The sequence below is a fragment of the Melospiza melodia genome, chromosome 14 (genome assembly GCF_035770615.1).
Source record: "Melospiza melodia melodia isolate bMelMel2 chromosome 14, bMelMel2.pri, whole genome shotgun sequence".
In the NCBI taxonomy this organism is placed as follows: Eukaryota; Metazoa; Chordata; class Aves; order Passeriformes; family Passerellidae; genus Melospiza; species Melospiza melodia.
Window position 1 is genome coordinate 14,798,417 of NC_086207.1, and position 13,129 is coordinate 14,811,545.

At 45.3% G+C, this 13,129-nt stretch overlaps 1 long non-coding RNA gene across 1 annotated transcript in view; it reads left to right on the top strand.

Annotated features, from left to right (window-relative positions):
* Positions 1 to 1,221: 1,221 nt before the first annotated feature.
* LOC134424564 (uncharacterized) overlaps positions 1,222 to 13,129 on the top strand; it is a 112,454-nt gene continuing 100,546 nt past the window's right edge. Inside the window, exon 1 of the long non-coding RNA XR_010029453.1 lies at positions 1,222 to 1,333. This is a non-coding gene — a long non-coding RNA (uncharacterized LOC134424564). The remainder of the gene's footprint in view (positions 1,334 to 13,129) is intronic.

Here is a 13,129-nt window from a genome sequence, read left to right on the forward strand (position 1 = left end):
ATTCTGTGCAAGTATCCCTTGGAATCCAACGTGGCAGGATAACATTAACTTTGCTTTGTGGAAATCTTCAGAGCTGATGTCATGGTAGTCTCTCTGTGAGGGATCTAAAAGTAATTTTTGATGTTTAATGTTATTAATTTTATTATTTTCAATATTTTTGTAAAGGATGGTTTCACAGATTTTTGTTATTTTCTTTGTAGAAACCTCTCCTTTGATTTGTTCTCTGTGTTAGAAAACATAGGGTTTTGCAGCAGGGCTGGTTTGGTTTGATTCTAAACATTTCTCTGCTTTTATTGACACTGAAGATAATAAAAAGACTCAATGTTAGGAGAAGAGAGATTATTTTCCTTGTGAAACAATACTGGCGTCATTCTGAGAGAATTCTGGTGTCCTCCCTTGATCCCAGGGCTGTCCCAACTCTGTTCTTCCAGTCTGCTGCTGCCTCCCAGCCTCCCTCCAGGTGCCACCATCTGCAGCTGCTGGGAGCTGAGAACACACCTTGGTTCCCTGCCTTTCCTTCCTGGGAAATGGAGGAGTGAGGGGGAGAGGAGCAGCGCGAGGCTGAGTGGTTTTCCATGGGATTCTGTGAGACATCAGCTGCTCTGAAAAAGCAGCAGCTGAGAACAACCCTGCTGTGAAACTGCCTTATTTCTGATCCCTACCATGAAGAATTGTGATGTGCTGTGATAAAAATTGTCCTGTTGGTTTCTGGGCAAGCTTGGCCAGTCATGCACCGTTGTCTGGCCAGTCTCTCTTGCTTTGGGATTTTTGCATCATCCTTCCCATGTTAATAAATGAACTGTGACATCCATCAAACTTTTCTGAAGCAAATCTGGGATTAGCCTAGTTCAGGGAACATCTGGATCAGTGGTGCTGTGCCCTGTGCACTGGGAAGATGCCAGGAGCTGTCCTTGTTATGCCCTGGCTGTTGAAGGAGGTGGTGGAGTCACCATCCTTGGAGGTGTTTGGAGGACATGGAGATGTTTTAGTGGCTGGCTTGGCAGTACTGGGTTAATAGTTGGACTGGAGGATATTTAAGATCTTTTCCAACCTGGACAATTCTACGTTTCTAAACTGGTGTTCTGGGCTTGGTTTAAAACCCTGACTAAGCTTCATCTATGTGTCCAGTTCCTATCTGCTGTGGGGTTATTTAAATGAAAATGTCCTCCTCTGCTTTCCAGGCCCCTTCTCCTTCTTTTCTGACTGATGCTCTTGACCTGAGTTCCTTGGGTGCTCCTCTGTGATCTGCCAAGGTGCAAAATTTGCAAAATTATCTCCTGCCTCCAATCCCAACCTTCTCCCACCCGTGGTATGCTCCCTCCAGTTCTGTCTGGTGAGTCTCCTGCCTTTCACATTCAAATAATTCTTTAAAAAGTCACAATACCTCTGCAAGTAGATAGGTAGATCCCAGGGAAATCCACTTTGGGAGTAGTAAAACAAAATGTATTTTGTGCATTCAGCATTTTTTTTCACTGAATTGAAGGGAAAGAAGTAAAATAAAAGAAGTTTTAGCTTCTTGTCTGTAAAGTTTGGAACAAGCTGAGATGGTTAACTTCAGTGTGGACTAAAGGCCTAAAGAATTCGATAAAAATATTAGTGACATGACTTGTTTTGTGTAAAAGGGCAAAGAGAATTTGCCACATTCACACCTCAGCTGTCCTGGCAAAGCTGCAGTGGGCACTGCCCTGCCCAGCACCTGGGGGAGCCTGGGGTCAGTGCTGGCTGAAGCACTGATTCCTTCCCTACCTTTTGTGTGTCATAAGGGTCACCCAGCAAAGAGAACACAGCCTTTGGGCTGGAGACAATTTCTTTTTAGTGCTGGATGTGCAAATACTGAGCTGCTACACAGGGAGGGTGTGATGTGCTGCTTGTCTGAGCTGTTTACATTCCCTGTGTGTGTGATACTCAAAGCTACAGAAACCTGCCCATGTGGATTGTCTGGGCAGCTGCTGTGGAGCTCATATAAGTGTCATAACTTCATATAAACTTCTCTCAGATGTGCCAAACTGTCAGCTCTTAGAGGGTCCAGCAATTTCTTGTGGCTTAGGCAGTACCTGGGAAGGTTCTGGTTTTGCCCTGCTGACTTCTGAAGATGAGAGTTTTGATTCTCAGCGACATCTGGACCTCTCTTACATCCAGCTGGTGTGGGAGACTTATTAACCTTTGCTGAGCAGAGTTTGCTTTTTGAAAAATGGATCAAAAGAACATGTTTTGATACATTAAAAAATGCATGTCATAAAACTGCTGTTTCTGTGCCTGCCAAAGCCAAGAGCTGCTCAGGCGTGAGAAAGAGCAAAGAGAAAAAAAGCCAATAAAACCTATCCAAGCCTAACAGAAATATTAGGAAAGGAGATGAAAGACAACCACCTGGGATGCCCATGAAACAACTGATTTTAATCCCCTGCTGGTGCTACATGTTTCCTGAGAAAGGGAATTTATAGATGAAGGAAAGACTGCATGGATAATGTGCTTGGTCAGTGCTTGTAACCCTCAGCCTGGGGCCAAAAAATCCTGAAAGGCAAAGAATGATGCTTTTTTTCTGTAGATATCAGGAATTCCCCTATTTCTTGCATGTCCTCTGCAGATCTGATAGTTCTTTAGGGAAGGAGTGTTGGCTTCCAGTCATACAGAAAGGAGACAGAAAACGTGCACAGGGAGGAGGTGCTATGGACCTAGGAGCTGCTTTGGAAAAATGCATTGGAGCTGTCTTTGGAAAAATGTAGCTGAAAGAAATTTATAGCTGATTGGAGAGACTGGGAAGAGCTTGGAAATGGTAGCACCAACTTCATGCTGCTGAGATAAAGCTTGTAATACAATGGGCTTGTGAAAACCTTCAGGATTTATCCTTATGCAGCAGTATGAGTTTGGACAGGGGCCAGGATGCCATCTGCAAGTGTCCAACAAAAATCCAAAACACTTTATAGAATAGATATTGCCCTCCCTCCACTCCCCAACAGCAGCTCCAGCCAAGTGGGAATGGAGGAATTTTATAAGATTAGTGGGCTACAGGCTGCAAGCAGAGAGCTAACCTTGTCTGCCTCTAAAGCCAGGGGTATAATCTCTAAATTAAATTTACATGATTTATCACATCCAGGAAGACTGGTGAAACAACAAGAAAAAGTAGAGCAGAGGGGAAGAGATGATGGCCATTGGACTGGAGGGGTTTTGTCTTGTCAGTGGTAAAATGCACAATTCAAACCACTGAAATGGGATTAGTAGTGGGTCCCCAAACCAAATTGTACTGAAACACAGAGGTGCTTAATATATTGTGTGCAAAATGCAATATCTCAGGACAGAGCCCCATCTGTTGTCACGGAGGAATCAGATGGAAAGTGCATTAAAAGTTGGAATTAGTCCCCACTGGGAGATCTGCACTGAGTCATGGTGATATATGGGATCTGTGCAAAGGGAAGAGACACAATATTGTCCCTGTGATTTATGCATTGCAGTCACTGCCACTTTCTCCAGAATTCCTGCTCTCTTGGCTGCAGACAAGCAAAGAGAAGGCCCCCCTGGCTCCTCTGTAGTCTCCTTGTGCTGGGGGTTTAGTGGTGGGGCAGCTCTGCTAGGATGGGGAAATATGTTTGAAAAGCAAGGAGAAACTCACACAAAATGCAAGGGCCAACAGAAGCTGGCACAGGAGAAGAAACTGATGCATTTTATTCACTTGGTGAATAATGCCTTAATGTAAAGTCAAAGCACAGAAGAATGATTTGTTTAAGCATCTCAAGTATGTTCCTTCTTCACAGCCAGCTTCCATGCCATCCAGTAAAGGCCCTGTAAATGTAAGTATGGGGAGAACAAACTGTGAAATAGGGCTGTGCAAGGCCAGGCTGCCTTTGGAACAGAGTGGGTCTGCAACCAGGCTCAGTCCATGGGTGAAGAAGAGCTAAAACCATGTTTGTCTATATGGGTAAAACAAGAATTAGATCCAGGACAGCTGTGATGCTCCCAATAAAACTCACCCTGTCTTTCCTTCTGAGATGCCCAGCACACCCCAGTGCTGCTCAGCTGCACAGGCCTGGCTTTCATCCAGCCAAGCCTCTGATTTTACTTTGCTGCTTCTTAAGTAACAGCTACTGCTAGCACAGGTGTAAAGCCACATCTTGGAAACCTCCCCTGCACACCTTGCAAAGGGACTGATTAAAGCTTTCTTGTTATCCCTGGGAAGTCTGGGGCCTCCTAGGGAAGAGCTGTGAAATCGTTTTCCTTGTTAACTGCTGGGATCTTCTTGGAAATCCTACCATATTTCATTTTTATTACCTGCTACTAGAACTATCCAGGTGGCTTATTGAAGAACACTTGTCAAAAAAAAATGTAGCATTCTTCTTTTATTAGGAATAAATGAAATTTACCTCATAACGCAATCTCCTTCTAAAATAACTATAGATCCAGGCAAAAAGGGATTGAAGATAATATATTTTCTTCATTTATTACATTAGCATTCATCATATTTCCTTGTATTTTTCTCTTTTTTCTTTTTTTTTTTTTCTTTTTCTTTTCTTTTTTCTTAAATAAATCCCCCAGGTGTTTAAAGGCAAATAAAGACCATTTTGTTTTGTTTTTGCTGAGTTTTGTTGGTTAGGCTGGAGCTGGCACATGGCCAGGGTCACATCCACATAGTCTCTGTTAGAACTTGGTGGGGTGCCACTCCAAGGAGACACCTCATTAAATTCGTGTTGGCAAATGTTTGTCACCTTCTCAGGAGCTCTGCAGTGATGAAGGTTGGGACTTTCCTCACCTCATCTCTGAGCCAGTTCCTGGGTCCATGCTAACAGACATTTTCACAGTTAGCCAGGATTACTTGCCCTCTAAAATGTGTTTCTCTGGTGTTGACGGAGCCTGGATGACAGGCCCAGGTTACACATTTCATTTCTAGATGCTTGCAATGAGATGAATTCCATTCTCCAATTCCTTCAAAACTATTTATTTGATTTTTCTTCCCTGCTGCCTCTGGCAGGAGTGTTTCAGATCAGTTCTTCCCTGTGCAGAGAGATCCTCGCTCAATTCCTCCAAGGCTTGACCTTTTCTGAGCTTTTTCATTTATTCCACCTGCTTCCCACATTTGCCATGGCCCTAAACAGTTTCATATCATCTCATGAATTCTCTTTAGAGTTATCTTTTCCCTTGGTCACCTGAGTCTCCTCTCCCCAGTGAGTACAGGTCATGTTTGCCCAGTGCTCCTGTGTGAGCAGCCAAGCTGCTGAACCAGTCTGGTTTTACCTGAGCTCCTTCCTCACAGCAGCATCTTCTGGGCCAGGCTCTGCCCTGCTTGGAATGTGACAGGGAGGGACAGGAAGGACACGAGGAAATTGTTTGTTCCTTGGCAGAGGCTCTTGTGCTACAAGAGCCGTGGTGCAGCTGTATGTCCCTAGAGTTGGGAGGAGGTTGCTGAAGGCAGTGCAGGAGCTCCATGAGCTCCATGAAGGGGTTTGTGCCAAGTGTTATAGGGTGGGAACTTTTGGGCAAAATGGAATAGATTCATGGCTCTCTGGCTTTGCTTGTGGTTTTTTTGGGGGGTTGTTGTGTGTGGTTTGTTTTTTTTTTTTTTTTAGGTTTTCTTTTATATTGTTTTACTTTTTTGTCATTGCTTGTTGTGGTTTTTTACCTCTCCCAAACCAAACATTTGGGACCCTCAGGCACACTGGAAAAAGGTTGGACATTTGGTGAGCAGCTTCCAGGCCACATGTACATATTTCCCCTCCTTATTTCTTGACCTATCTTGTTACCCTGAAATTCACTTTTCTATGATCTGGGTTGTTTCTTCAGCTTGGGCAGCAGAATGCTGTGGAGGGAAGGGCCATAAAAGCAGAGCATGGCATTGCCTGAATGGCACAGCTGTGAGATGTGCTGTAGTTTGGGACTGATTATGTGTCAGTCACTATCCAGCACTGAGTATTGCACAAAGTGGAGCATCTTGGTCACAATCTCAGTTCGCTGCTTGCTGAAATCTAATAATTTCCTGTGCTTTCACCTGGTCTCAGGTGCTTTTAGCTGAGGTACACACAGAGCCCTGGGACAGCAGTGTAAGGAAGGCTGGCATGAGAGAGAATTGGGTTTTTTGGAAAAAACTGATGAAGAAATGGGAGGAAAGAGAAGCTGTTTAACATTCTGGGCTTGCTCAGATAGACAGAGAGAAATTCCCTCTGGTGAGGGATGGGATGGGCCCATCCTGCCCCACTGCAGGTTCTTGATCCTGCCCTGTCCCTGCCTGTTCCTGAGACCTCCAGGCTGAGACTGGCAGTGCAGCCACATCTCCAGCTCTGTCTCTGGTCTGGATCCAGCACAGGCTGTGTCTGCCAGAGCTGGGTGATCTAGCTCTGAGAGGGGAAAAATATCTGCTGTAAACCTCACCCAGAACATCACTGATCTGGAAGAACAATTCACAGGAACCAGGAGAATGAATGATTTATCAAAGGTAGTTTTGACCCTTGCTGGGGCTGTATTAAACACCCTCTTTCTTTCTGGCTGGCTGGAGAGACTGGGTATGTTGATATATGTTTTTCCCATCTTATTCTCCTTTATCTGAGCCACAGTGAGAGAGTTTCAGTTTTTGAAAATGTGTTGATTTAAGTTAAGAGGAAAGGAAATACACAGAAATATGGTGTGCTCTGCTGTTGTAGAGGGGGCCAAGTGGTTTGTGGCAATTTTAGTAGGAATTATTTATTTCTCAGTCTGATGTAGAGAATCTGCTCTGGCTCCTCACCTGCAATGTCTGAATCTCAATGGAGCTGCATGTAGGCAAGTTTTGGTTAATTTCCATTAAAAATATGATTGGTTTTAGTTGGGGGGTGCACTAGGAGCTGTTCACCATGGACAGGAAGGGTTCCCCACTCCTTGGAAACTTCACATCCAAAGCTGGTATCTCCCACCCCAAGTTCAGCCCACCAAATTTTGATTCCAAAGCATCTATGGTACCCTGCAGACAACCTCCCATTTCAGTCTGAGAGCCTGATAGGCACCTGCACAGGGCTGAGGCTTCAGATTTAAAAGATGTGCATGTGACACTTGGGGACATGGTTTAGTGATGGGTTTAGCAGTGCTGAACCGATGGTTGAACTTAATGAACTTGAAGATTTTCTCCAGCCCAAATGATTCTATGATTCAGAATGAACCTATAATTCTTTGTGGAGTTTCCAGCCTTTTACTGCCATGAGTGGGAAGGGGAACCTCATATTCCCCACCTCAAAAGGGAGGTGTCCCTTGCCCTGCGTTATCAGGATGACAACACCCTTTGTACCATAAGCTTTTTAAATTCACAGTGGAGAAGTAAGAAAACTCTACATTTTGTCTAAATAAAAACCTTTGAATCTGCCAAATACTTGTGAGACAACAAAACTTGCAAATTGTCTGGAATGTGGCTGCCTTATGGCTGCTTTGTGGGTGTAATTTTCTCTGCTTGCTGGTCCTAAGCTTTATTAGCTTTGGGAGAATACCACTGTGTTTTGGTGTGACATTTACAGTTTCCCTCATGCAAATTGGCCCAGCAGCAGCCCAGGGACAGCAGACCATGAACTTAGAAGGGCTGGCAGGAGAGTGTGCAGGGAGGTCAATAAGGGGCTGTGATTTCTCCTCCCAGAAGAAAGGGAGCTGCATCAGTGGCTGTGGAAGGATGCTCTGGAGAGCTGATGCAGAATTGTTTGTGTTTTGTTTCAGCTGCCCTTTTTTTCCAGCTAAATCAAACTGGTATTTTGGGGCTGCACTGCTTAGTTTCAAGCCTCGAGGCATTTTTCTTTCTGTGTGATGCTATTTAGTTTATTGGGCTTTTTTGTCTCTGTGGTTATTTTTAAGAAAAGTGGTGAGGATATCTATTGTTCCTGTCTTCTGTTTCCCTAGACCCTTACACAAATTTGTAATTTATGTAATTCAGTTTTTTTGAAAGAGGAAAGGAAGAGAAAACACATTTTGGATCAGAATTTGAGAATCTGTCTTGGAAAAAAAAATATTTTGGCAGAGGGAAAATCAAGTTCTATAATTGCAATTGATTTTTGAGGTTCATCATGGAGTTTGCACTGCAGTGTAGACTTGAGAGCAAGGAGAGAAGAGGCACAGTGGGCACGATGAGACAGTGAGCACTGTAGAACCTGGTGGTGCAGGGGAAGGTGAGATACTGCAATTCTCTGAGGAGGTGCAGGTGCTAATTCCAGTATCTTGGAGGAAGGTGCACTCTGCAGCAAGAGCTGGCACTGCTTTTGTGTTTGGCTAGATGTGGCACTGATTTATCTCAGGAAGGAGTCTCATGCAGCGGGGCACTGTAGGGAGATGGTTGCTTGTGATTTACTCATGCCAAACTCGCTTTGAGTTTTATTTTTAAAAAGCCTGTGTAGTCTCTTTTCCCTGCCTCTCCCTCCCGTGCTGAGCAGCACTAAATGCTGTTTGCCACTGAGGATGTTTACACTAATTTTTCCAAAGTGCTGACGAAGCAGGACACACTTTTATTGCTGTCATAACATGACTCCAGCTCTCTCCCTTGATTGCGTTTGTACAACGCTGACCTTAATAAGCTCTCACCCCCGGGAGCTGCTGGTGCACCCTGAGTGACAGAGTGACAGCCCATCTGCTGCCTGTCCTGCTGGCCAAAACGACTTCATTACCAGGGGCTGGCAGGGCAGCTCAGCTCTGCTGTGCCTCCCGCTTTGCTCCTGCCCTGCTGGAGCCCGTGGTGTGTGCCAAGGTGGTTGGCAGGGGCTGGAGCTCCTGCTGGGAGAGTCTCTGACGGCCCAGCACCATTCCTGCCACTGGGCAAAGTGCTCTCTGCATCTCAGCACATTTGCAGGCTGCTGCAGGACCCAGAGAGAGGCAGCAAGGGGAGGAGAGGGGCAGGGCAGGCTGAGGGAAACAGGCAACTGAAGCCAATATTTGTGCTGGTGTTCACAGGAGTCCAAGGATGAGGGAAGAGAGAAGGATCTGACTCCGTGTTTCAGAAGGCTTGATTTATTATTTTATGATATATGTTATATTAAAACTATACTAAAAAAATAGAAGAAAGGATTTCATCAGAAGGCTGGCTAAGAATAGAAAAAGAAAGAATGAATAACAAAGGCTTGTGGCTCGGACAGAGAGTCCAAGCCAGCTGACTGTGATTGACCATTAATTAGAAACAACCACATGAGACCAATCCCAGATGCACCTGTTGCATTCCACACCAGCAGATAACCATTGTTTGCATTTTGTTCCTGAGGCCTCTCAGCTTCTCAGGAGGAAAAATCCTAAGGAAAGGATTTTTCATAAAACATGTCTGTGTTACATCTTTGCCTGCCAAGCAAGTGTTAACAAACCCTTTCAACTAGCTGCCCTCAGTAGCATGACAAGAAAAAGTTGGAAGTTTGGGGATCCTGCTCCAGACCTAGTAATAACATCCTGTGTCTGTTTCTGATGTGTGTCAATCTGTGCCAGGGGAGGTTCAGGTTGGACATCAGGAAGAATTTCATCACTGCAAGGGTGGTTGAGCTTTGCGATGGGCTGTCCAGGGAGGTGATGGAGTCACCATCCCTGGAAGTGTTCAGGAAATGACTGGATGTGGCACTGAGTGTTGTGGTAGGGTTTGGTCAAAGGCTGGACTCAATGAACTTGGAGGTCTTTTTCATCCTTAATGATTCCATGTAGAGCAACATCCATCCTTTCCTTCTCCCTCTTCCACCCTGGACTCCTCTCAGCCTCTCAGTCCTGCACTGCACCTGCTCCAGCCAGAAGCTGCTCTGGATGCAGGGATGCCCTGAGCAGACTCTGGAGCTGTTCCTCTGGCAGTGCAGCCTCCTGTGCACATCCATAGTGGCAGCTCTGTCACCACAGCCAGGGGCCCTGCTATTTCAGTCCTGGCCTGGGTCTGGGAAGGCTCTGGTGGCAGATTGTGTTGTGATTCAGTAATAATGAGAAAATGTTGGGTGTTCATGGAGCTGTGCATGCTTACAGCTGACTTAACAGTAGCTAATTAATTTTCCCAGTGTTGTGATTCACTGGGACAGCATTTTCTCCAACTAAAACCCTCTCCAAAGCTTTGTCCTGTCAAAGACACTGACACAGGCTGATAGCATCCCTGTTTTTACCCTCTGCTTCCACCCCATCTTGCTTCTTCCTGTTCCTTGGTCTATTTGAATCTATTTTTCCTTGGCCCAGATGAATATGGAAATGGCCCCTGAATGAAAGAAAAATAGACTCTACTAAGTCTTGCTGGGGTTTTTATGTGAAGCATCTCCTGCCTTATGTTCTGCCTCTCCCTCTCAGTGTTTCTTGGTTAGGATGTTGTGCCTTCAAGTCATGTCTTGATGAGATTCAGACAGGGCACTGAGTCCTGTTGGGAAATCAAATACTGGGGGTACCGATTGAAGCTTTTTGGCAATTGGCTTTCAAATGTCTTGGCAGCAGGAAAAATTTAGAGCTAATGAAATATATGGGGAGGAAAGAGAGAGGTCATGTCTCAGGCTGGAAAAGGCAGCTTATGTCATTTGGTCAACGCTGGGTTTAAGACAATCTGGCTGTCCCAGAGAAGAAAATGTGATGAGATTCTTCTCCCTTTTCTCTCTTTGATGTAGGCACTCACTTGGGCTGCAAGAGGTGTTGAGGCATATCTGGGCTGACTGGGGATAGATAAGTGAAGGAAAAAAAGAAAATCTTGGTGGCACAGACTGTCTTTTTTGCCATTAAAAAACCCTAATGACAGCAAAAACTGTGTAGGTTTGCAGAGTCATTGCAATATTTGTACAGCTGTGAGCTATCCCTGGCCTTTGCCTGGTTATGAGAGGGAGCAGGGGATTGCATCTCTGAACTTCCTCCATCCTCCCCAGATCCCATGGTGGCTAAGGAAGCACAGAATTGATATTTTTGACTTGTCAATATTCTTGTCCAGCGTTTTTTATCCTGCTGTCTCTCGTTGCACTCTCCACTGCAATTGTTTTATTTTTGCTTCTCTTGATTTCCACCTCTACTCCTTTGTGGCATGACCTTTCCACATCTCTAACTTCATGGTCTTCATTCTGTGTGTTTGATAGAGTCTTAAGCAGTTTTGTAGTTTCTTTTCCTCCCTCAGTCTCTCTGGAATAGATATCACTCAGTCAGGTCAAAATTTCTTCTTCTGTAGATTCCAGCTCCACTTCTCCAATCTGCTGTTGTAAGTAAGGTCCCTCAGTCCCACACTAAATCCCTGTATCCCTGTCACAAGCTCTGCATGCCTTTGTAGTGATCCTTTGTTGGGCTGCTGTCAGCAGCTGAATGCATTTTCTGAAATTCTCCCCCTCTCTCTGCTGTTGCTGAGGCTTTGTTGGTGAATTCAGCCTCACACCCTGGATGTCTGAGCAAGGTGAATGAGAACTTTCTCATGGCTGTCTCTAAGCCCAGGGAAATGGCCTGGTGAGAAATGGAGATGTTTTCTCCAGTATCAATGCCACGGTCATGCTGTCATGTGGGATTTTGCTTTGGGAGGAGGTGAGAGCCAAGGCAGGCTCTCCTGTACTGTATTTTGGTTTGTGCCCTTTTCCTCTTCTGCTGACTCTGGGCCCCACTGAGGAGAGTTTGGCCCTGCCATCTGTATTTCCTCCTTCAGGTATCAATACACATGGATGAGCTCTCCCTGAGTGTTCTCTTCTCCAAGCTAAACCACCCCAGCTCCCTCAGCCTTGTGCATAAAATCCCTTGGACATTTGCTGGACACCCTCGAGAACATCCACATCTTTCCTTTTCTGGGTAGCCCAGCCCTGACACAGGGCTCCAGATGTGTGTCACCAGTGCTGACCAGAAGGGAGTGACCACATCTGCCCTGCCCTGCTGGCACTGTCCAGCTGGCACAGCCTGGGCTCCTGCTGGCTGCCTCGCCACGGGGGGACATTGGCTGGCTCACATTTAGCTTGTCCACCAGGACACTGAGGTGCACTGCATGCTTCAGTGTGTTTCCATTTAATTTGTGTCATTAGTGTTTCTTCTGGCTGCTGGAGCCATTTCTGTTTGCATTAGAGTGTTCCAGTTTTCACTGAGTATTATCAGATAGCAATTTGATGTGAAATGGGCAAAAGCTGATTGAAGGGCCAAGGCAATTCTCTCCCTCATCATCTTCCAGAATAAGCACTGCTGCTGTAAGCTCCAAAAACACCTGTGAATGAAAGAATGTTCTTAAATTCTTGGATGACTTCCAGCATCTATCTGTGGGGAGGATAATCTTTCTGTGAAGGAAGGATGGAAGCCTGTGTCTATACAAAGGTGACATTAAACTGAGCTACCCTTCCACTCACATTTGTTAATAATCCATTGCATATGTTTCAGAGGCTTAAAGGACCACTGTGAATTCTTTCCTGGGAAAAGGAGCCTTGCATAAGATGAGTTTTTAGGCCCTAGAGACGAGCAAATCTTCCTCAAATATTTTGAATCATTGGTGGGTGTTTGTTCCAAGCTTTAATCACTCCTGTCATACCAGCCTCATTTTCACCCAGGTGACTTTCCTTGTGCCAGGAGGGTGACACAGTGGCACTTTCACATCAGAATGGAGATGTCTTAGCACTGCTGGGAATCCCCAGGGCTTACCTGGGAGTGATTCAGGTCCTCTGGGCAGCGATAGGATCATAGGAGAATTTGCTTCTGAAACAACAAAAAGGGCTTTCCAAGGTCCTTCAGAGACCTGTCTGTTGATTCAGACTTCCACACTGAACATGGTAATCATTTCCCTGAGCAAAATTTCAGAGAATTACAGCCTCTTCAGCAATCCCTTCTCTATCCTGTCGTTTTTGATAACAGGCTGTTCAGCAGACATAAAAAAAAAACTGCCCAACCTTTTTCCTCTGCCTGGGGCAGTCTTCAGGTGCTCCCACATTCCCCCTCCCAGCACCACCAGAAAAACCCTGTGTTGTTCTCCAGTGACAAAAAAATCCCACCCAGCAAGTGAGAAGTTTATTTGCAGTGGAGGGTCAGCAGCAGGTGGATTACACCCTGAAAATCCCCTGCCAGTTCTTGGAAAATAGGATTTAGATCTTTGTATAAAGGCAACTTTTATTAAGCAAACTGCTATCCAGTTGGCTCCCTGGAGTGCTCAGCTATGTGAATTTAGGGAGCTTTTAGCCAGGAAATTGGAGGGACATGGTTATCTGTCACAGGCTTAAAATCCCTGCCAGTGCCCCCAGGGTGATGCTTCTGTACAGATACAGGG